At 41.6% G+C, this 22,767-nt stretch overlaps 1 protein-coding gene across 3 annotated transcripts in view; it reads right to left on the bottom strand.

The window, feature by feature from the left end:
• Window positions 1-22,767, bottom strand: part of ST3GAL4 (ST3 beta-galactoside alpha-2,3-sialyltransferase 4) — a 122,428-nt gene that overhangs the window by 62,439 nt on the left and 37,222 nt on the right. For 2 of the 3 annotated variants that reach the window (XM_039356461.1, XM_039356462.1), the window contains exon 2: window positions 1,448-1,562. The gene's annotated coding sequence lies outside the window, so the exon portion shown is untranslated. Of the gene's footprint in view, window positions 1-1,447; window positions 1,563-17,309; window positions 17,326-22,767 lie in introns of those variants that run through there. The other variant, XM_039356463.1, reaches the window with a different exon arrangement.

Here is a 22,767-nt window from a genome sequence, read left to right as displayed (position 1 = left end):
GACCCGGTGGAGAAAAGGAGAAAAGAAGGAAAGGTTGATATCCTCCCCAAGTTCACATCTATGCTGGCTGACGAATTCTGGGAGTTGAAGTCCACAAGTCATAAAAGGGCCCAGTTTGAAGATCCCTGCCTTATCTCCATCCTTGCCATACTGCATTATACATCTCAAAAGACTATTTATTTACATTTTTCTCTCCTCCAACCAAGATAGCAAATGACAGATTAACCAGATTAGCCGCTAAGATAAATGAATGGAGCATTTGTACTTCCCCATAGTATAACTGAGGGAAGCTGAAAAGTCACAAGTTTTTCATGCCGGTGGGCCCCTATCTTCAAAGTTGCATCAAGAAGAGGGATTTTTTTTCGTTTGTTTTGTTTTCAGAAATGGAGTTCAAGAATTCTAAGTGAACCAGTTGAGCCAGAAAAAGAGGTGTTTATACTTTGTTCTCCCTTTCACTTGGACACCATTCCTGCAAAGAATGCCCCGGGTGTTAGTGCCGTGGGTACAGCACAACGCACATCTCTCCGTAAGCAAAAGGAGAATGTGGATCAGACTCAGTGGACCGTGCTGGGATGTACAGAAAACTAAGAGCACATTGCAGGTAAGTCCTCCACATACGGCCACAACTGAATCCAACCTTTTTGCTACCAAGCGAGACATCAAGAGAATTCTTCCCCATTTTACGACCTGTCTTGCCACAGCGGTTAAGCGAATCATTAGCGCCGTTAAGTTAGTTACATGGTTGTTTAAGTGACTCTGGCTTCCCCATTGACTTGTTTGCGAGAAGGTTGCAAAAGGGGATCATGTGACCGTGGGACACTGAAACCATCGTAAATATGAACCAATTGTCAAGCATCCGAATGTAAATCACGTGACCCTGGGGATGCTGCAACGGTCATAAGTGTGAAAAACGATCATAGGTCACCTTTTTTTCAATGCTGTTGTAACTTTAAATGGTCACTGAATGAATTATAAGTCGAAGGCTCCCTGTACTGAAGACCCATCTGCAATACAGTTTTGGGACCACAGATCCTGGTTCGCTGAAAGGCTTGTGTGAAGTGTCAATCTGAAAAACGACTCATGCCCAGTCTGAAGGTTAGACTCCTGAAGTATCGTACAGGATAAACGTGTTAGAAAGGAATCACAAATAATGTCATTTCCCAGAAAGTTTCAAACGGAGTAAAGCTGGGTGCGCTGTTCTCTTCCTGCCTTGTTTTTTTTAGAACAGTAAACCTATTTCAAAACTTGGAAAGTGGGTTCTCCAGGTCAACCCATTTTCAAAAGATGGTTTGCGTAATCACACGGTGACAAGAGAGACCCGTGGTGCAATAACGGTGACAACAGCAACAACGTTATAATTTTTTTAAAAAACATTAAATTCAAGGATTCAAATTCAGGTAACGTAGGGAGAAATATTGTTCCGTTTCTATAACTGTTCTCTGCTTACCAGTTATGCAAGACAGCAATGGAGAGGTGCTAGGGCTCCCCAGTTTTCTTTCCAATTGGGCCAGTGAGATGCTCTGGAGGGTAGCATTTGTTTCCCTATATCTCAGGGCTGCCATCTGTAAAACAGAAGGAATACAAGGCGCTTCAGAACGTGGATGGAATTAAACTCTGCACTCACTCAAAGCAGGTTATTCTTTCACAGATTCAGACGGCTACTGCAGTAGTCGTCTAACACTTATAACCACAATTGGGACTGGAACTTCCATCACTAAGCAACAATGTGGTCATTAAATGAGACTTGGCTCAATTTTTACAACTTTTGCAATAGTCCTTAAGCAAATCACACCGTGGTTAAGCAGCTCCAGCTTCCCTACTTCCCTCTTGACTTTGTTTGTCAGAAGCATATTGGGCAATGGAAATTACTGACCCCGGGATGTTGAGAGGGTGCCCTGATGGCCGTAAATGTGAGGACACGTGATAAGTCCCTTTTCTCAGCACTGTCATAACTTCAAACGCTCATTAAAAGAACGGTTGCATGTTGAGGACTACCTGCATGCTAACTAGTGAAGATTTTGGTAATTCTTCTGATGGAATTGTTAGTGCGCTGCTCATCAACATATCCACATGACTCCTTTGAGATATATGGCAAGCTCTGCCCCATCATGTTTAATTTCACTTATTTTCAATTAAAAGGAAGGTGGACCCTGCACTTAGACTTATTCTGATGTGCTCTTTAGGAACAGGGATGCTTTAAAAGACAGAGCAGTAGAGAGAAATTGGGATCCCCTAACAGGCCTTGGATGATTTGAAGTAGATAACAGCTCCTGTCTCCCAACTATCAGATAGATAGATAGATAGATAGATAGATAGATAGATAGATAGATAGATAGATAGATAGATAGATAGATAGATAGATAGATAGATAGATAGATATAAATGATTATGTGTTGCATAGCTTATTTTGGTTCTCTTACACAGCTCTGCGCATTTTGACAGGCAGTATTTAAAAAAATGACTGAATGAAGACAACAAACCCTAGCAAATATGAATTAGGCTTCCCTTATTTACATAGCTGAAATTTAAAACCACAAGCTCTATGCAGTTAGGTCCCAGGTTTGCTTTCTTAACAAAGGCTGAGTGTTTCAGTTCAATGATTGATTTAAAAATTTCTTAGGCTCGTCATGGGTACAGAGTCGTTTGTTCTTGCAGGTTAAATATTTGCATTTTGCATCCGGCTGGAGTTCACCAATATACTGATCACTCGGAAGTTGCATACATCTCATCCAATGAATTCCATACTATAGCTAAGGGACAAGCCCTAAACCTCTGTAGGATAAAACACAAAGCTATTTATCTCCAGCCGTTATCTTTCAAGCCCTGCTTTGCATTTTTGCATCTTTTCATGCTCTGCATAAATATCATCCCTTTCCTTTAGCTTTGCTCTGTGCAATCTTTCTCAGCTAACCTTCCTTTGATCACTATGGGGCTCTCCTTCTCTTTTTCTAATGAGCCAAACCATCTATCATCTGCAAACAGAAAGACAGTTAAGTGGGGATGGGGGAACTCTCTAGGATGCTCATACTTCTGATTTGTCCTTCTCCAGCAGAGGTCACTAATGCATAAAACACAAACAGAATTAAGCCTTGCTATGCTCCCCTTCCTGCTGACAGCTTGCCTAACTGATAAAAAGTGTAACCTTCATAATTGAAGTCGCTTGCTTTTCTGGTGAGCGGTGGGCCACAGGAAGGAAGCCACAGTGTGGGAAGTAAAAAAAACGCCTCAAGGCTTTTGATCTTCTTCCTGCTCGCTGCCGTCTAATTCCCCCAAATTCTGCCGGGTAAATGCACTGGAGAAGACAACCAACGGGTGCAAAGGTTTTCACCACGGAAGTTCTACAGCAGAGGAGACGACTTAGCCAAGAAGGCAGACAAAACAAGAAACTAGTTTCACGCACACCCATTAAGGAAGACATCATTGGAATTGAAACACAGATAGCCCTTGACTTACGACTACAATTTCCATTGCTAAACAAGTCAGTTGTTGAGTTGAGCCCTCCCCCCAAAAAAAATCTTAATTGGCAGTTCTTCATATTGGCTCAGCTGTTCAAGAACATGGCAGAAAACATAATTATGCTACATTGATATCACTCAAGCATCCCTTCCAATGTGACCAGCTGCTTTGAAAAGAAAACATTAAGATGAGATTCCTAATAAAGATTCTTGCTTTGCTCTTTCCTGAGAACAAAACCAGGAAGAAGAAGTGGTAGCAATCCTCTTTTTATATGTGGAAAGAGAGGGTACGATGTTTGAACACATCTTGTAGGAGTAGGTAACATCCTGCTTAGAGACACCTCCCTAAGTTTCATTAGTCCCTCTTGACTCCATTAGATCCTTTTAATTAAAACGGATTACCCTTTATCTTCACCTCCTCCAACTTGGTTAACCACCATAAGTGTAGTCAATAGCTCCAAGGATTATTAGCAATAGCCATTAGTGTCTAGGGCAGCGTTTCTCAACCTCAACAATTCATGTGTGGACTTCAGCTCCCGGAATTCCTCAGCCAGCAGGCTGCCTGCGGAACTCTGGGAGTTGACGTTCACACAACTTAAAGTAGTGAGGTTGAGAAACTCTGGTCTAAGGAATCCTGGGAACAAAAATCTATTTTATCTGGAGAACATACCGACTGAGCATGTGTGTTCCAGCGTCATCTTATCACCCCAAACAGAGACACAAAAACAGACTGAACGGGAAACTATAATTGCAGCTTTATTTAGAGATGTTTTCACCTGGTATGAAAAAATAAAGGGAAAGCTGGTTTGGGAGGGATGTCAGGGAGACACACTCTTATCTACTACTAAATGGGTGTTTACTCACTAACGTTTCCTTCCTTTCTTTACGTAAGCTTTTTTTCTATTTATTATAATGCTTTATCTGAAACTCCAGTTAAGTAGCGGTGCTCAGCCAATTTTTTTTTTTTTTTTTTGCACATTATGCCTGGTTAATTCCTGCGCACGAAATCCTAAGAAAATGATGTTATAAGATTGACTAAGAAGTATAGGTAGTCCTCGACTTAAACAATGTATTTAGTGACCGTTCAAAGTTACAACAGCACTAAAAAGCGACTTATGACCATTTTTCACACTTACAACCGTTGCAGCATCCCCATGGTCACGTGATCAGAATTCAGACGCTTGGCAACTGACTCGTATTTATGACGTTTGCTGTTACGTGATCCCCCTTTCTGACAAGCAAAGTCAAGGGGGGGAAGCCAGATTCATTTAACAACTGTGCGACTAACTTAACAACTGCAGTGGATTCACTTAACAACGGTAGCAAGAAAGGTTGTAAAATGGGGCAAAACTCACTTGACCTTTTTTTTTTATTTAGCAACATGCATTTTGGGCTCAATTGTGGCTGTAAAGTTGAGAGTTACCTGAAAAAGAAAAAAAAATCCTGGAAGAAAGAAGTGGCAAACCAAGTCTGTATTTTTTCCCCCAAAAGCCAGCATGTTTTTTTGGAGTTTGATCCAGAGAAGAGATCTGGAGTTTGAAAAGAAGCTCTGGATTGTAATCTTTTACCTGTATCAACCTATCATCAGCATTTTGCAGAGAACACGGAATTTCCTTAAAGAATTTACTGACCCAATCTTTTGCTAGAGTTCAGTACCGTACTTTCCGGCGTATAAGACGACTTTCGAAAGCGTTGAAATCGGCACCGAAGTCGGGGGTCGTCTTATACGCCGAGTCATCTTATATGCTGGAAATAACGGTAGTTTCCAGCGTATAAGACGACTTTCTAGGTATGCAACTCAGTGCCGAAGTCAGGGGTCGTCTTATATGCCTTATACGCCGGAAAATACGGTATTTTCTTTTCAAACAGCTTTTAGAGCAGAGGTCCCCAACCTTTTGGGCACCAGGGACCGGTTCCATGGAGAGAGGTTTTTCCGTGGACCGGAGGGGGCGTGGTTTTGTGTTCTGCCTGCATCCTGTGGATGGGGCTTTGCTTGTTTGTGCGGACCGGTTGCTGGCATGCCGTGGCCCAGTACCAGTCCACAGTCCGGGGGTTGGGGACCCCTGTTTTAGAGGTTTCTGATTCCATCCACCTTCCAGATTTTTCACATCTCTAGTTTGCTTTATTTCAAAACAGAATCATGCAGCTCTGGGGAAAAATGCAAAAAATAAAAAACCAAGTGGTTAATAATATCGACAGCCAAAGGAACTACTAACAACATAATTGTCCCTCCTCCCTAAAGGAAAATGTTGGGAACATAACCAAGCTGGGAGAGATTAGCTGGGATGATTTCCAAACTAGGAATGTTCATAACATACAGAAAAATCCAGATGGGTGGGAGAGAAAGTGAAAAGAACAGCAGTGAGAGAGAAGAATTCTTTGCAGAAGGAGAACTGCAAAAGTGATTTTCAGCCCTGCACCTATTTCAGATGCACCCAATGCTCAGCCTCAACCTACATAGGCAGCTGGTTTAATGACCGTTCAGAGTTACAACGGCACTGAAAAAAGTGACTTATGACATTTTCGCACTTAAGACCATTGCAGCATCATGGTCACGTGATCAAAATTCAGACGCTTGGCAACCGACTCCTATTTATGATGGTTGCCACGTCCCGGGGTCACGTGATCCCCTTTTGCGACCTTCTGGCAAGCAAAGTCAATGGGAAAAGCTAGATTCACTTAACGACCGTATGACTAACTTAACAACTGCAGTGATGCACTTAACAACTGTGGCAAGAAAAGTCGCAAAATGGGGCAAAACTCACTTAACAAATGTCTCACTTAGTAATAAAAATGTGGAGCTCAATTGCAGCCATACGTCGAGGACTACCTGGCATATTAAAATTCTGAACTACTCATAATGAGCAAAATAAATTAGGAAGACTCATAATGAGCAAACGATTAAAAAAAAGATAATCAATCCTTGTTAGACTCCTTGCCACTGCCCGGACTTGTTCCTGCAGTTTTCTTGGAAAGATTTTGGAGACCGTTTGCCATTGTCTTCTTCCTCAGGCTGAAAGGATGTGGCTGACTCAAGGTCACCAGCTGGCTTTGTGCCTAAGATGGGACTAAAGCTCACAATCTGCTGGTTTTTCGCCCGGTGCCCATTATTTTCCCTTCGCTGTTCCCTTTTTAAACGCTATAACATCTGATGTAATGAACACAGCTGTAAAACTTCACTAAAGCATCTTCACAGATGGTTTTCTAGTAGTTCTGCTGATCTCCAAGCTGTGAAATATTCTCGTTCCCTCTTCCCTTTCTGGGTTCAAATTCACTGCAGTTATAACTTGTTTCATGACAGCCGACGCGGCAGTCTTTTGATATCTAATCCTTGTCTGCTTCAAGATAGGGAATTTTTAGGGAGATTACAGATTAACATTTTATAGTAGCAGCCTGAATTCTTCTGGTTGATGCAACCCAAGCCAGCTGTATTTCTCACGAGTTGAAAAGCGCAGCTTGCTTTTTGTAATTATGCATGCTATTCTCCAAGGTGTATTCAAAATTTTTGCCTCCCGCATATGTTCGGTGAACAGAGAAGGAAAGCAAGGCTCCAGACAAGCACAAAACTGTCCCTTACTGCAGGGGTCCCCAACCCCGGTCCGTGGACCAGTACCGGTCCGTGGCATGCCAGCACCCGGTCCGCACAAACAAGCGAAGCCCCATCCGTGGGATGCAGGCAGCACACAAAATCTTTCTCCACAGAACTACTCCCTGGTGCCCAAAAGGTTGAGGGCCTCTGCCTTACTGAAAGCCTCACAGAAAGAAAGAAAAAAACATCCCCCTGGCCACTGTGGAAAGAATCACTTAACAACAGCTTGACTAATTTAACAACGACTTAACAACTGTGGCAGGAAAGTTCATAAAATAGGGCAAAACTCACTTCACAAACAAACTCACTTCACAAATGTTTCGCTTAGCAGCAGAAATTTGAGCCTCAGATGTGGTCGTAAGCCGAGGATTACAAACAAGGAGACATGTAGCATCAACATGGTTGTATCAACTCACATGTGTCATTCTTGGTGGGTACATTAATGTACCACATTTAGCTATGCTCACTAAGGACAGATCCTCAGTCAGGCGAAGTACCCCAATGCTGTGTAAATTACATTATCCCATGATTGATTGTTTCAAATTGCTTCTGATTTTCTGGGCAGCTGCACAAGCAAAGATGTCCTTTCCAAGTAAACATGCGCCCTTGAAGGAGCAGCGTGCATTTTAAAAATGGGAGGGAAGCAAACAAATGAACGAACGAGTAGAAGTTAATTAAAGTAATTCTAATGAAAGAGATAAATATAAAAACATTAAGAAACCCCTAAACCTGCTCAGCCAGCATAATTTTCTTGCATTGCACTCTGAATTTGGACTGGTAGATTGGAGCTTCAAGGATCTATATACGTCTTGATTTGTATTTTTCTTGGGCTTTTGTTGATTTGTTTAGAATATGAACTCGGAAATGCAGACGTGTCTGCTGAAGCTAAAGGATTCTGTGTCAAGGTTCACGTACCACAGTAAACCACACTGTGGCTTGTTTGGTTTGGGGATGTGCATGCTGTACGAACTGAACCTTGTGGCTTATTTACTGTGCTGAAGCATATTTCAACAAGCATGGGGTTAGCGTGATTTGTGACCCAATCCTCAACTTACGACTATTCGAAGTTACAATGGTAGTGGGGAAAAAAGAGACTTATGATTGTTGCAGCAGGATGAACATTCAGACACTTGCCAACTGGCATGTATTTATGACGGTTGCAATGCCCCGGGGTCATGTGATCCCCTTTTGCGACTAGCAAAGTCAATGGGGATGACAGATTCAGCCAACAACCCTGTTACTAACTTAACAATGGCAATGATTGGCTTAACAACAGTGGCAAGCAAGGTCGTAAAATGGGGCAAAGCTCACTTAAAAACAGTCTTGCTTAGCAATAAAATGTTAGGCTCAATTGTGGTCATAAATCAAGGACTACCTGTATACAGTTCCATGCCCTGTAATGTGTCCAACTGGGGACCTATATCAAACCCTCTCACTGGTCTGCTGCTATTTTTCAGTACTTCTGTTTTAATTAACTTTTAATTGCAGGCTTTCTACCCTGCAATCTGTCCTGAGACTTAAAGGAACAGAACAGAGTTTATGATTAAGCAAAGAGTATGCATTGCAGCATATATCCCCCTCCCCCCAAAAAACCTAAATCACCCCAAGGGAGTTACAGTCATTACAGTAATTGAAGATAAATTAAGTCATTAAAAAACACCATGCAAATGTATCCCTACTTGACTTCGAGACAACCATTTAGCACTAAACTAAACCGTGATGCAAGGAGGGGTGGAGCTGATCTATTTAGTGCCCAAAGCATCAGCTGATTCAAGGAGGGAGAAAGCCCCTTCCCTAGAGCAAACAAGGAATCAGGATATGGTCAAGTTAATCCTCCCCCAATGCAAGGTCAGCCTAGATCAAAGTCAGTGGCAACAAAGAAGTCCTTTTGATTATTATACTTAAAACCCATGAATTATAGGATTCTTCAAGAAGATTAACACTCTCCCTGGAGTCCATAATAGGATGTTGACATACTCAGCAAAATAAGAGCACAAATGAGCACAGCCGAACTCTTGACTCAGCTTGCTTTTTGCTCATGTGAACGAGAATTTGAAAGAAAGCAAAGGAGCAGAAAAGAACAGGGTGTTAAGGGAAGAGCACGCACCCCTACAAACGTCCCAGATTTCAGTTACATTTTCTCGTATTAATTATATTTGCATTTGCTCTTAGGATATCCATTCCCCCTCCCCTCACTCCAGGAAGCACTTTCTCTAATTTTCCCCATAACAACAACTTTGTTAAGTTGGGTTGAGGGAGAAACAATGATTGTCCCTAACCATCCCATGTGCTTCCATGGCCAAGGTGGACCTCAGCCTTCCCAGTTCTTAGCCAGTAACTAAGTCATTTCATCGTTTGTTTGTTTGTTCATCAACAATTATAAATTTGAACAAACAAAATGAAAAAAAAACCCTAAAATGGGACAGAGACGATAGACACGATAGTGCACTTACCCATGCCCCCCTTAAATATGGGATGAGGTTCACAGAAGTTGGAATTAAAACTGTGAAAGTTAGTAGCTGAGACAACTGAATCAGGTAAGAATTCCAGCCTTGGACAACTCATTCAGTTAGAAAAACAGAATTTTTTACAATCAGGTTTAAAGCAGTTTACATTAAGTTTAAAGCGGTTGTTACATTATGTTAAAACTAAAAAAAAACATTTATAGTTAAGACTGGTTTGTACTGGTTAAATGATAAAATAAGGCACAGTGGCTGGAGTCTCACTGTGCTAAAGCTGTACTCCGTAATTTATAAACTTCATATGAATTCACCCAACATTGCTAAGCTAAACTAAGCTATGATGTAGCTGCTCTCCCCTTACACAAAGCAATCAGGTTTGGTAGCCAGGAATCAGCAGTCAAGAAAATAGAAAGCGAAGCAAAAAGTTTGGAGTCCAGAAGATAGAGAACAAAACCAGAGACACAAGAACTATGTAAGAATGTAGTTTTAGCATTAATGTCTGGCTAATTCAACTAACAAAACAATGAGCTAAAGAAACCTTTAAACAGCTTGAATCTAAAGGACGTCACCACCTGGTTCAAAGACAAAAAACTACCCATAAATGTGAGATACACAGGAAAAGCTATCCTTCAACTTGTTTTCCAAGAATCAAATTCTGAGCTGCATTAACATTATCTCAAAAAACTGCCTTTAGAATCAAGTATCTCGGTCCATGGTTGTCATGTTCTAAGTCAGTGATGGCGAATCTTTTAGAGACCGAGTGCCCAAACTGCAACCCAAAACCCACTTATGCATCGTCGAGTGCCAATTGTGGCCAATTGGGTGGGCGTGGCCCATTGGCTGTGTGGCCCATTGGCTGGGCGTGGCTGCAGTGGTAACAGCAGACTGGGTGGGACTAAAAAGTTCAATCAATTCCAACTTTGCAAGATCTTTTTTTTTCCTGCGAGAAGTTGAAATTGACTGATTGAATCTTTTTTTTTTTTTTTGCACACGGCGGTGGAGGCCTAAAGCGAAAAGGTTTTATAAAACCCAGCTGAAGGCCTAGGACTGGGATGACAGCGCGCGTGCCCACAGAGGGCTCTGAGTGCCGCCTCTGGCACCCGTGCCATAGGTTCGCCACCACTGTTCTAAGTCTTAACTGCTACATTACAAAAAGATATTGTGCCGTTCACCTCCATTATCAAACAGACTGTTTAAAAGCAGCTATTACTAAGGTATTTGGTTGTACGTAATGTTCTGAGAATGTCTCCATTAAGAGGAACTGGATAGTAATAATAATAATAATAATAATAACAACAACAACAACAACAATAACAACAACAACAACAATTGTCGTTAAGAAAGACAAAAAAGTCTGGATAGTGGACGTGGCAATGCCTGGAGACAGCAGAATAGACAAGAAAGAACTGGAGAAGATAACAAAATATAAAGACCTACAAATAGAAATAGAAAGACTGTGGCAAAAGCAAGCAAGGGTAGTACCAATAGTCATAGGCTCCTTGGGTGCAATCCCAAAACAACTGGAGCACCACTTGAACACCATTGGCATTGACAATTTCGCTATTAGTCAATTGCAAAAGGCGGCCTTATTAGGAACTGCTTCCATCCTGCGACGATATCTGTAATACCATCAAACATCCACATCTGCCTATCCCAGGTCCTGGGTAAGGACTTGATAGGTAGACAAAATGCCAAATCCAGTCTGAACATCTGGCTGACTGTGTGATGATCCTCAATAATAATAGCTAGTCATGTCATGACACTGTTTAAATTTAGGCTCCTGAAAGAATAAAAATGTGGGCTACCAACTCAAAGGTACTTTTTCAACAGTCAATTGAAAAAGTCCAATTGCCTTTGGGAAAAAACCCTTTGAGACAACCATGAGCTGGATGACAGAGAATCTCCATAGATACTGGGCTACCAAATGTATTCTCAAAATAAAAGGCTGAGAGCAAATCCAAAACTTGCAGTGATCACACAAGACATGAGGTATTTTCTGCAATTTGGGGGATTTCCACAGTCAAGGAACAGGTGCTGTTTTGGGTACTAAGAAAGCAAACCATGCGTGTAAAAATGGGCAAACATACAGCTACAAGGAGAACAGATCATGATACATCCTGATCAAGAGTAAGGCGGTATCTTTTTTGGTGGGAGATTGTCAGTATTTCAAGAGAATTCTTGATCTGTCAAGGAGTTCCTATCTGTTTCAATCTTGTATATGTATTCAAGAACAAGCTGACATTAGCAACAGCACAAAGCTTCAATTTCTATCTCAGCTGGATAGTTCTTTCATGCTGATGATTGACATAAGTAAGGCCAGAAGGAGAAGGGATGTCAAATCAATAATGTTACAAGAGACTGTAACTGCTAAATGACCAGGTTGAATGCAGCAGTGGAAAAGCTGAATGCTATAAATGATAATATTAACTAATTTTGGGTTTGTGAGTACTACTACTGTATCTGTAACTGATCACCAGTGAGCCCTGGTGGTGCAGTGGTTAGAATGAAGTATTGCAGGCTAACTCTGCCCACTGCCAGGAGTTTGATCCTCAGTGGCTCGAGGTTGACTCAGCCTTCCATTCTTCCAAGATCAGTAAAATGAGGACCCAGATTGTTGAGGGCAAAATGCTGATGTTATAAACTGTTCAGAGAGTGCTGTAAAGCACTATGGAGCAGTATATAAGTGCTATTGCTATCTATATTAATATGCTGTTGTGTGAACTCAGTTAATGGTTTTAGAAAGGATGGCATCAAGGAAGACTACAGCAGAACTACAAAAGACCAGAACAGACGTACTAACAATACTCAAGAATAAGAGTGGTTGTTCAATAATCTTCCATAAACTATATTACTAAACTTAATGTCCTTATTACAAGAATGGGGAACAACACAATCTCATACTTGAATCTATCATAGAGCACCCTTCAACCAAGGTACTGAGCTACTGAAGTTTTTATTATTATTGATGCTATTAATATTTCTGCTAATTAAAATAAAAAGTTCTCTATTGAAAAGAGTTAAGGAGCACTTTGTGATCTTCTGATACAAAAAGCAAGAGAAAATATGAGCTTACATGTCATTAGGAGAAGCCAACTAGATTGGAAGTAGAATTATCACCGGTGCAGAAACTCCTTTTTCCCTGCTCCAAAAACAGTACTAGAACAACAAAGCTGGCAGTAGACAAACAGACCTCTAATTTTCAGGGTCTTACAACTGCTTTACCACTGTCTTAGGCAACTACCTATCTCTGAATAATGGCAAGGCCAGTCTTGGGAGAGACAAAAAGGCAGTTATTGTCTCTATAGAGATGCTCAATCATCCAGGTCATGGTTGTCCCAAAGATATTTTTCCTAAAGGCAACTGGACTGCCTTGGTGTTTTGTTTTTTAAAGTTTTGTTTCTCCTCGAAGAAACTTTTTCAGGAGGATGAGGAGGATGACGATGAGGATAAAAAGAAGAAGAAGAGGAAGAGGAAGAAGAATGGATGAGAAGCAAAATGTTTTCAAAGAAAAAAAAAACCATGGAAGTCCAGTTATTCTTGGCCAACAAACTCTGCCAAGTCATCTTCTTGTTATCTAATGATGCAAATTTGGAAGACAATGCAAAGGAAACTGCCACTGTGGGGAGTTGAAGCTGCTAACTATGCAAGGAAGTGTAAAGGAAGCACCACGCCACTAGCGTTTCCTACAAGATAATCCATATAATTATCCAACCTCATAAAAATCTGACTGGATCAATGTTGGAATGCATTGGGGGGGGCTGTTTTGCTTACTACTGGGAACTCCTGCTTTGCTTCCTGTCTGATTGGGGCAGAGTTCAAGGTTTGCTCTCCAAAGCAACTTTTTCAACCACATACTGTACTTACTACTGGCCCTATTGAACTAATTACTGCCTCTAATGTTAAAAACGAATGCCGACATCTGGCGTGTAAAAAGACACGACCAAATCTAACAAATAAACACACACTTCTTGGATGAGTGGTCTAATGTATTTCTATTCATCGTTTATAAGTACAGGCAGTCCTTGACTTATGAGCACAATTGGGTCTAGAATTTCCCTTGCTAAGCAAATACATGCCTGTTGCCAAATGCCCACATTTTGATCACATGCCTCTGGGCATGCTGCGATGTCATTAAGCGCAAGGAATGCTTGTAGGTCACTCTTCATTGCCACTGTAACTTCGAATGGTTGCTAAACAAATGGCCGTAAATTGAGAATTCCCTGTATCCATCAGGTTTTTTTAATTTGGTGTTCTCAAGATGTCCTCATGCAGGGGTCCCCAACCTGTGGGCCACGGCCCATTACCGGGCCACGGCCACTTGTCCACCAGCCACGTGAAGGGTTGGCCCCCCACACTCGCACAAGCACCCCGAGCATCCCGCCAGCACGAGCACCACCCTGCCCCGGGTGTCCCACCGGCACTAGCACCACCTATAGTGTCCTACCAGTGCTAGCGCTGCCCCATTTGCAGCACTTCACGCCCACACAGCTCCGTTTACACATGCGCATGCACTCGCGTGCAGCTGTTTGCATGTGCGCATGTGCTTGCGCATGGCCCATTTGTGCATGCACATAAAGCGGTGCCTGCCTCCCTTTCCAGGTTGCCAAACCAAAAAGGTTGGAGACCTCTGTCCTCATGCATGAACCCAGATTGGGAAGAGATGTACTGAACAGTGAAGTTTTAACGTGGAGGAAACTAGCATAACTGTATTATGCTTTACATACCCTCTAGAAGCAGGACATTTTACAAATTACTGAAAAAGCAGAAAGAACCAAAGTTCCTTGCTGGAAGGAATTTGCCCTCTAAGCTTCATCAACCATACATAGGAGAAAGCAATTAAGAAGGCAAGTGAGAAGAATAAATCTCTTTTTATATCTATATCTATATCTCTATATATATACTTCGCAGAAGCGTATTATGCAATCTCTGCATAAGGAGAAATATTTTGAACAGATTGAAAAGTTGCACATTCTAAATGTAAGTTTTTAACTGATTATTCAGGAGGACTGCACTTTGGTAGAGCTGAAGATATGGTTCTGCACAGTATGTCACATACATTTAAAATTACGTAAGATTTAAAATTAAGAGTCAATGCTTGAGAATGAGAATGGAATGTACTCAAATATTTCCCATGAGTGATTTCAGACTGAGACACTATTCCCACCCACCCACCCCCAAACAATTGGATAGCTCAAAAGAGAATCTGTACCAAACACTGTTCCAAACATCTGAATGCTCAGAGAACTCATTAATAGGAATTGTACGTCCGTAGAGTTAAGATCACAAAAATCCTGTTTCTTCTGCCACATGTTCAACAGAGGCATCAGGAGTTTAAATGCTTGGATTGGCCACATGGACAGTCTTAAACTATCAGGAACAGATTTTTCTGCATCATATGGTGGGTCAGAAAGATGAATGAAGGCATATATACATGTCCCAGGATAACGTTGCAGGGTCCAATCTGGGTCAGTCACCGTGCCCAGAAGTTTAGTCTTCTTTCGGATGCATGCTAGATCGCATTCTCAGGGAACTTCTCTCACACTCATTCTGGTGTGAGAGATGGTCCCTGAGGATGGGCTCCAACACAAGTCCGAAAGCTCGGAAGACTGAACGTCTGGTCCCAATGACCGACCCAGGTTGGATCCTGCAGATGCAACTGAGATTGAAAAGGGGGACAGTTCCAATAACAATAGCAAGCACTTAAGACTTATATACAGCTCCATACTGCTTTACAGCCCTCTCTAAGTGGGTTTACAGAATCAGCATATTGCCCCAACAATCTGAGTCCTCATTTTACTGACCTCGGAAGGATGGAAGGCTGAGTCAACCTTGAGCCAGTCAGAACTGAACTCTAGACTGTGGGCAGAGTTAGCCTGCAATACTCCATTCTAACCACTGCTCCACCAGGGCTCCTTAGAATCACCAAATTCTCCAAATTTCTCTACAGACTGAATGGGAAGCAGTTTTCCAGTGGAATTTCCCTAAAATCTCTTCCTTCCAGTTTGCAGTTGAAAAGCATTTCCGGGATAGGTCCTTTGTGCCTCCAGGATTTTGGGCAACCAGAGGCCATTACCTTCTCCTGACATGTTTTGTTACTTCCCAGCCCTGGGATTTCCTGGGAGTATCCCACCCAAGTATTTCCCAGCCCTGGGCTTGCTTAGCTTCCCAGCACAGACAGGATCAGGCCATGTGCTACTACTAGTGAATCTCCCATTCTGAAAGGGGAACAGAAGCTTCCAAAAGGGAGAAATGAAAGGCCTACTTTATTCATGGGAGTAATGCTTGCAAAATGTTCCTTTTCGAAGTACCTTGGCTCAGCCTTATGCAGGTCCAATCCGGATTCAATACTGTCGTCCAAGTGTTTGAGAAGCGTGCAGCTCCTTCCCACACGCCTCTGGAACACAGCCACCTTTTTTAAAAAAATCACTGCTTGTTTGTACAATTGAAAACAAACAAAAACCAGAGGAAAAGCAAAGAGTGAATATCCCTGTTGTATTTTCTAAGGCATCAAACCTATTTACATAAACTGGCTTAAGGGTTTAAGCCAGGGGTTCTCAACCTTGGCAACTTTAAGACTTGTGGACAAAGCTGGCTGAGGAATTCTGGGAATTGAAGTCCACAAGTCTTAAAGTTGCCAAGGTTGAGAACCCCTGGTTTAAGCCCTTGGTGAATGCAGTGGGGGTGAAGGGGGGAAAGGGATAATCTTACTAATATGTTCTATTATATAAAGATGCCTCCTTCCATTACAAGCCACATAAACAACGAGTAAACAATTGTTATTTCTTCTGCACCTATTACAAACATCAGAAACAATTCAGGCTTTTGAAAATAAATATGTGCACAGAGATAGTTCAAGGGTTAATTTCTCAAGTTTAAAAAAATGGCCAATGGGATGATCAAGAACAGAACCATTCATCATATTGATTGATTCAATAAACTTCCGAAGTATATTGTACAGGTTATACGCCGACCCATCTGCTTATCATGCAGATATCCACTTACAAAACAAGACTGAGAAAACCTGAGAGGCAAATAGAGTATCCACCACTAGGTAAGGTTTTAGTAGACCTACTCAGAAGTTTTTTCTAGGTTGTCCAAGCATCCATGCAATATTAGAACAACTTCAACAACCCTTCCCATCCCAAAGCACCCAGTAGTTCCATGGCTTGTTTAAATTTTAATTAACCTAGATTGATTATCTATCCAAGCAACTTTTGAGGTACTAAATCAATACCACCATGGAGCAGAACGAATATTTTATGCTTCTTACTTGTACCATTCTGATCCTAGGATTCTAAAGAACCTGCTACATCTCTTTCTGGAGCTAGAAGCAGAAATGAAAAGGGAGGAATGTAGGTAGAACAACCCAGTGGTAAGAAAGTGAACAAAAAGGAGTGGTAAAGCAAGATATTTAAAGTATTCTCGCCCTTCCCTGCTGTATCTCCTTACCTCACCGCCTTGCAGGCAAAAGACTGAAACTTAGGGAAAAAAATATTCTTCTTATGAGATTTTACAGTACTTCCCCACTGTGGGACAGATAGCATTTTACTATCTTTCAGAAAGCTACTAAAGATAAATCACATCAAATTATGCAAACAAGCCAGACATCGCCATTCTATCCAAGGTGTTTCTCTACCATGAAAAGCTCTCAGGGTTTACACACAAGGAAAGAAGATTGCTCAGCAACTGTCAGTCATGAATAGAATCGTGAAGATACAAACCCATTTTGCCTGAGGCTCTCCTTTTGACCCACTGGATCACCTCTGCCAAAGAGATCAGCTGAACAGAATTGCAAAAGCTCACCTGACTTGGCCACTGCTGAGCTTACATTACCAATCGCTTTGCGAGAGATCTACTTCTGCCACAGCAAGGGTGCATTCTCTCTGGGTCATAAATGGTCCAGCCTTTCAGCATTAAGCTCCTGTCTGACCTGTTAGAAATTTGCAAACACTAGAAAGGAGAAGAAGGAGTGGCCTCAATTTTTCCACTCAAACTCAACCTCTTTTCAGAGGTTTGATCCAACTTAAGTCCTCAGTGCTTTGCCAAACTGGACTTTCTTGACACCAGAAACTATTTTATGGATAAGACAGGTAGTAACTGATACAAATCACAATACCTCCTGAAAGTAACCTTTGATCTTAGTCTTCTGCTCAGAAGGTGACAAGAGGTGAGCCACCTTGAATTGCTGCCTCAATACTAAAATAATCAGTCCACCACAGTACTGTCTTATGTCCAAGGATATTTACCCAAGCAGTATGGCTGTATTATTGTTATCCTTCTCACCTTTTCTACTACCTTCTCCTATTGGTATCTTATAATTATATTAGTTTGTTGTTTGTATGTACACTGAGAGCTTATGCACTAGAGACAACAAATTATTTGTTTCTTCAAACACACTTGGCCAACAAACTATTTACTCTACTCTGCTAATAAACTCTACTCTACTCTACTTTACTCTACTCTGCCTTACTGAAGTATTTAGTATCTTATGCCTCTGTTGAACTGAGTTGCAGCCCATGAACCTTTATATTTTAATAAAATATATTAGTTGGAAAACGGGCTACCAGATTCCTTCTGGTTTTTTTAACCAACATAAACTGAATAGAGTAACCTTCAGCATGCAGGGTTAAGTCCTTGCCATCTTCCCAGAGACCCAATCCCTTGCCAGGAATTAGAAGCAAGACTCTATTTTGAAAGCTAAGAGTTTTTCTTACACACACACACACACACACACACACACACACACGCCCTACCAGCTGTTGTTTATATACTTACTAGGCGTTAATTATCCATGTTTCTATTATCCTAAAACCCATATAATTGTTACATTAGTATTTATTACACTTATTTTACACTTGGCAAGTGTTTATTATTTGTGTTTCTCTTATGCTAAAGGGCACGTAATTTTTATTGTTTGGATTTATTGTTGTTGTGCAATGGAGGGCGTTATATTCCATTCTACCATAATGCTTTCTTTCCCCTATTTCTTTGGTCTTTTTTTTACTCTTTACACTAGCTTTTTAAAGCAAAAAGAGCAAAATATGCCCAAAAGATATTGTTAAAAAAAAAAAGGCAAAATGGCAGTCACAATAATGATACGCATAAATAATAGGCAGAAATTTACATTACAGTATCTGAATGCTATTTTGAACTTTTTGACCATATTCTACAGACACCCCTGGATTCTAACACCTTCCTTTCTAATCCTAAATCCTGGGGATTTTTATTTTCATATCTGTTTTAAATGCAAACTTGGTTTAACAACCTAGGCATGTCCAAAGGCTTTACATTCTAATGAAGCATATGGCAGGCACAGTGCAAAATCCATTTCAAAATAAAATGAAACACTAAAAATAATTCCACCATTTTATATTTTCCAAGTGATGGCTCAGTCTTTAAAAATAAAACTAAAAAAAATAAAAATAAAGCTCCTGCAGTAACAAACACAACACTCCACAACAGAGGAACAGAAAATTATACATTCAGAAAGATTTCCAATTCTCCATGCAAAAATAAGAGTGGGAGAACTTGTGGGATGAGCAAGAGAAAGGATGACAAATACAGAGAGAAGTGTGAACTGATAATAATAAAGGGAATCAGTTCTATAGTGAAAAGCAGGACTAGGGCTGACATGATAGCAGTTTTCCAATGCTTGAGGGGCTATCATAGAGAAGAGGGGTTCCAGAGCACCTGAAGGCAGGACAAGAAACAATGAATGGAAGCTAATCAGGGAGAGAAGCAACCTAGAACTAAGGAGAAATTTCCTGACAGTGAAAATAATTAACCAATGCAGGGGTGTCAAACTCAATTTCATTGAGGGCCTCATCAGCATTGCGGTTGCCCTCGGGGGGGGGGGGGCAGGTGGGTGTGGACAGGGTGGGTGCAGCCTACTGGGTGGGCGTGGATGGAGTGGGTGTGGCCTACTGGATGGGCATGGCCAACTCTACATCCTTCGCGCCAAGGGTGCCTGTGGGGGCCTAGGCAGAAGTGGGACAGATCTGAGGGTCTCTGGCAGAAGGGGGTGGGACCGGGTAGGCTCCAAGGCATGGTCCATTTCTTCATTCCTCACAAAGGGTGACACCTCCCCAGCATGCACCCAGGGGACAGGGCCGATGCGGCAGAGACCGGTCCCTTGCTGTTTCTAGACGGCCTTGTGGAGCTAAGACTGAATGCGTTTCAGCATAGATGGCCACCACAAAATTGTACATTGGTTCCCGGCCGACCTGGGCCAGAGCCAAGGCACTGGGGGCCGTTCCCTCACTCTTTCCAAATGGTTTTGCGGGCCACATGAAACCACTTCACGGGCCGCAAAACCATTTGGAAAGAGCCCGGGCCTTGTGTTTGACATGTCTGCACCAATGGAAAAGTTTGCCTTCAGAAGTTGTGGGTGCTCCATCACTGGAAGTTTTCAAGAAGTGATTGGGCAGCTATTTGTCCAGAATGGTATAGGGTCTCCAGATTATTCAGGGAGTTGGACTAGAAGACCTCCAAGGTCCCTTCCAGCTCTGTTATTCTGGTCAGTATTCCAAAATCTAAGGGGCTGCCACAAAGAAGAGGGGGATCAACCTATTCTCCAAAGCGCCTGAAGGCAGGACAAGAAGCAACAGATGGAAACTAACCAAGGACAGAAACAACCTAGAACTAAGGAGGAATTTCCTGACAGTGAGAACAATTCATCAGTGAAACAGCGTGCCTCTGGAAGTTGTGAGAGCTCCATCCCTGGAGATTTTCAAGAAGAGACTGGACAGCCAATTGTCTGGAATGGTATAGAATCTCTTGCCATGAACAGGGGGCTGGACTAGAAGATCTCCAAGGTCTCTTCCAATCCTATGATTCTATGTTTTATCTTGCCTCGATGTTTTTCAACAAGTTTGATGTTTTCAGCTCTTTTTAAACATACAATGTATGCTCATTTGTAGGCCTGTTTCCTGAGTTTCTTTTTCTTTTTTCACTTCATTTAGTCTTATTCAAAACATCTGGTCATCTCACCAACACTCGGACTTTCAAAATGGAGAGGAAAGCAACTGCAAGCAGTATTTATGAAATCCAGACCTCCATGAAAAGACACAATGAACCTCATTAGATGATATCGCATATTTTTGGCATAACAAGCTTTAGTGTAGACTTACCTTTTGTAATGACGCCTCTCAATGGCTTATTAATCCACGAGGGCTCCTCCAAATTCTGTGATCTAGAAGTCATACTTGATGATATAGCAGGTTGTCCAAACTAACCAACTGCAGTTGCTCAAATAAACCATGGTTTACTGAAAGGTGTGAATCAGGCCAGCCCTGGAGATGTTGGAAGTGTTGGCATTGGTGAAATGCTTGCTTAGAAGTGTGTAAATTTGTAGAGGATTTTTTTTTCCTGAGTTGAAATGGAAAACAGTGTAATATCAACTATAATTATCTTTCTATAGCATCTGTATTCTCTGAGCTTGGTTGTTTGCTTGCAGACATGTCATTATCCAACTAGGTAACATCACCAGTTCATGTATAGGGAAGGAGAAACCATTGCCCAGCAACACTGGCAGGGGAAGCTGCTGTGTTTAAATGGAGCAAAGTCTACATTTGTTTGCCCTGATGATGTTATTATTCAGTTGGGTAATGAAATGTCCGCAAGCCAATGAGCAAACTCAGAGAATACCTAGACTCCATGGTTTAACTCTGACTCACGTGTATCTTCTTTTGGAACTGTCTTTCTGCACCTGTTTCTGAATGGAGCAACTTAGAACTGGTAAGGCAGAGAAGCCTCAGTTCCCCTCCCATTGAAATCATCTCATGAGACAAGGTAGCCCTACCTTTGGAGAGACACAGGAAAACCAAGGTGAGGCAAGGAATGAAGATAAAGAGGCTTTCACTTGAATACAACTACCTGTTATATGAGATGCTTTCGGTCAATCCCAAAAAGGTTGCCACTCTGGGACAATGGCTGATTTATGCCTGACACTTCCGCCTGACCACAGATGTGATCTTTCCTCATAGTCCATGGGTTCAACACTGGGGTTCAGAAATGCTGAAGGCAAAAGGGAACCTGACATTTTCAGATTAAGAAACTGGAGGAAGTTTGGGGAAACAGCTCAGAGGAAGAAAGTGACTCTACAATCTTCAGGGTTTCTAGTGACGTCCACCAATGACCAGCCCTTGCCAAAAAAAACCAGTTTTTCAAGATAGAAACATTTCAAGAATGTATCCCTAGAAACCTTTAACTAGAAGTTGAACTGATTTTTTTTTTCTCCAAAATCCAAACCATAAGACTTTTTACAGCAAAAGAACCACAATGCGTTATCTAATCAAATTCTACGTGGTAAGTGTGTCAAAGAAGAGGAAGCATGAGCAACACTAAATGGTTCAGGACACTTCATTCACCAATCAAAGGAACTGGTAGAAGAAAGCTCAACATTCAGCCATACCAGCCATCAATAGACACTTTGAAATAAACCATATTTACACACCATTCAAGAGAAACAATAAAATTGGTTGTGCTGTAGTGTGTTTTACTGTAGTGGGAAACTGTGAACATCCTAGATCAGAATATATCCAAAACTGCTTGCTGAGAAGGAAATGAAAGACCAGAACACTTCCTCTCCAGCAGCAGCTAAGACCCAGATAAGCAGGGATTAACAGCAGACAAACGATCAAGCAGAAAACAATACCCTAAATCAAAAAACTACCAAGGAGAAAAACCACAATCCTACCAACACTGACAGGGTACGTTATTCCTTAGATACAGGGAACAAACTGCATACTAACTCACACTCATGAATTTAGTTAGTACTTGACTTAACAATCACAATTCAGCCCAGAATTTATGTTGCTAAGTGAGAAATTCATTAAGTGAGTTTTGCCCCAGTTTACCACTTTTCTTGCCTCATTTGTTAAGTGAATCACTGCAGCTGTTAAAGTTAGTAACACAGTTCTTAATCTGGCTTCCCCCTTGATTTCGCTTGTCAGAAGGTCGCACAGGTGATCACATGATCCTGGGAGACAGCAATCGTCACAAATAGGAACCAGCTGTCAAGCATCCAGATGTAAATCACCTGACGATGGGGATGCTGTAATGGTCATTAAGTGTGAAAAATGGTCGTAAGTCACGTTTTTCAGTGCCACTGTAACTTTGAATGATCACTAGATCAACTGTTGTAAGTTGGGAACTACCTATGAATGAAACATCTTCAAGAAAATAACCAAGCTGCAAGAGCACCAAGGATTCCACAGTTCAACTCAAGCAACATATATATTTTCTTCTACGGGAACATACC

Source organism: Crotalus tigris, unplaced genomic scaffold (genome assembly GCF_016545835.1).
Source record: "Crotalus tigris isolate CLP2741 ecotype Arizona unplaced genomic scaffold, ASM1654583v1 scf7180000018825.4774228, whole genome shotgun sequence".
In the NCBI taxonomy this organism is placed as follows: Eukaryota; Metazoa; Chordata; class Lepidosauria; order Squamata; family Viperidae; genus Crotalus; species Crotalus tigris.
This window is presented reverse-complemented; position numbering and strand designations above follow the sequence as displayed.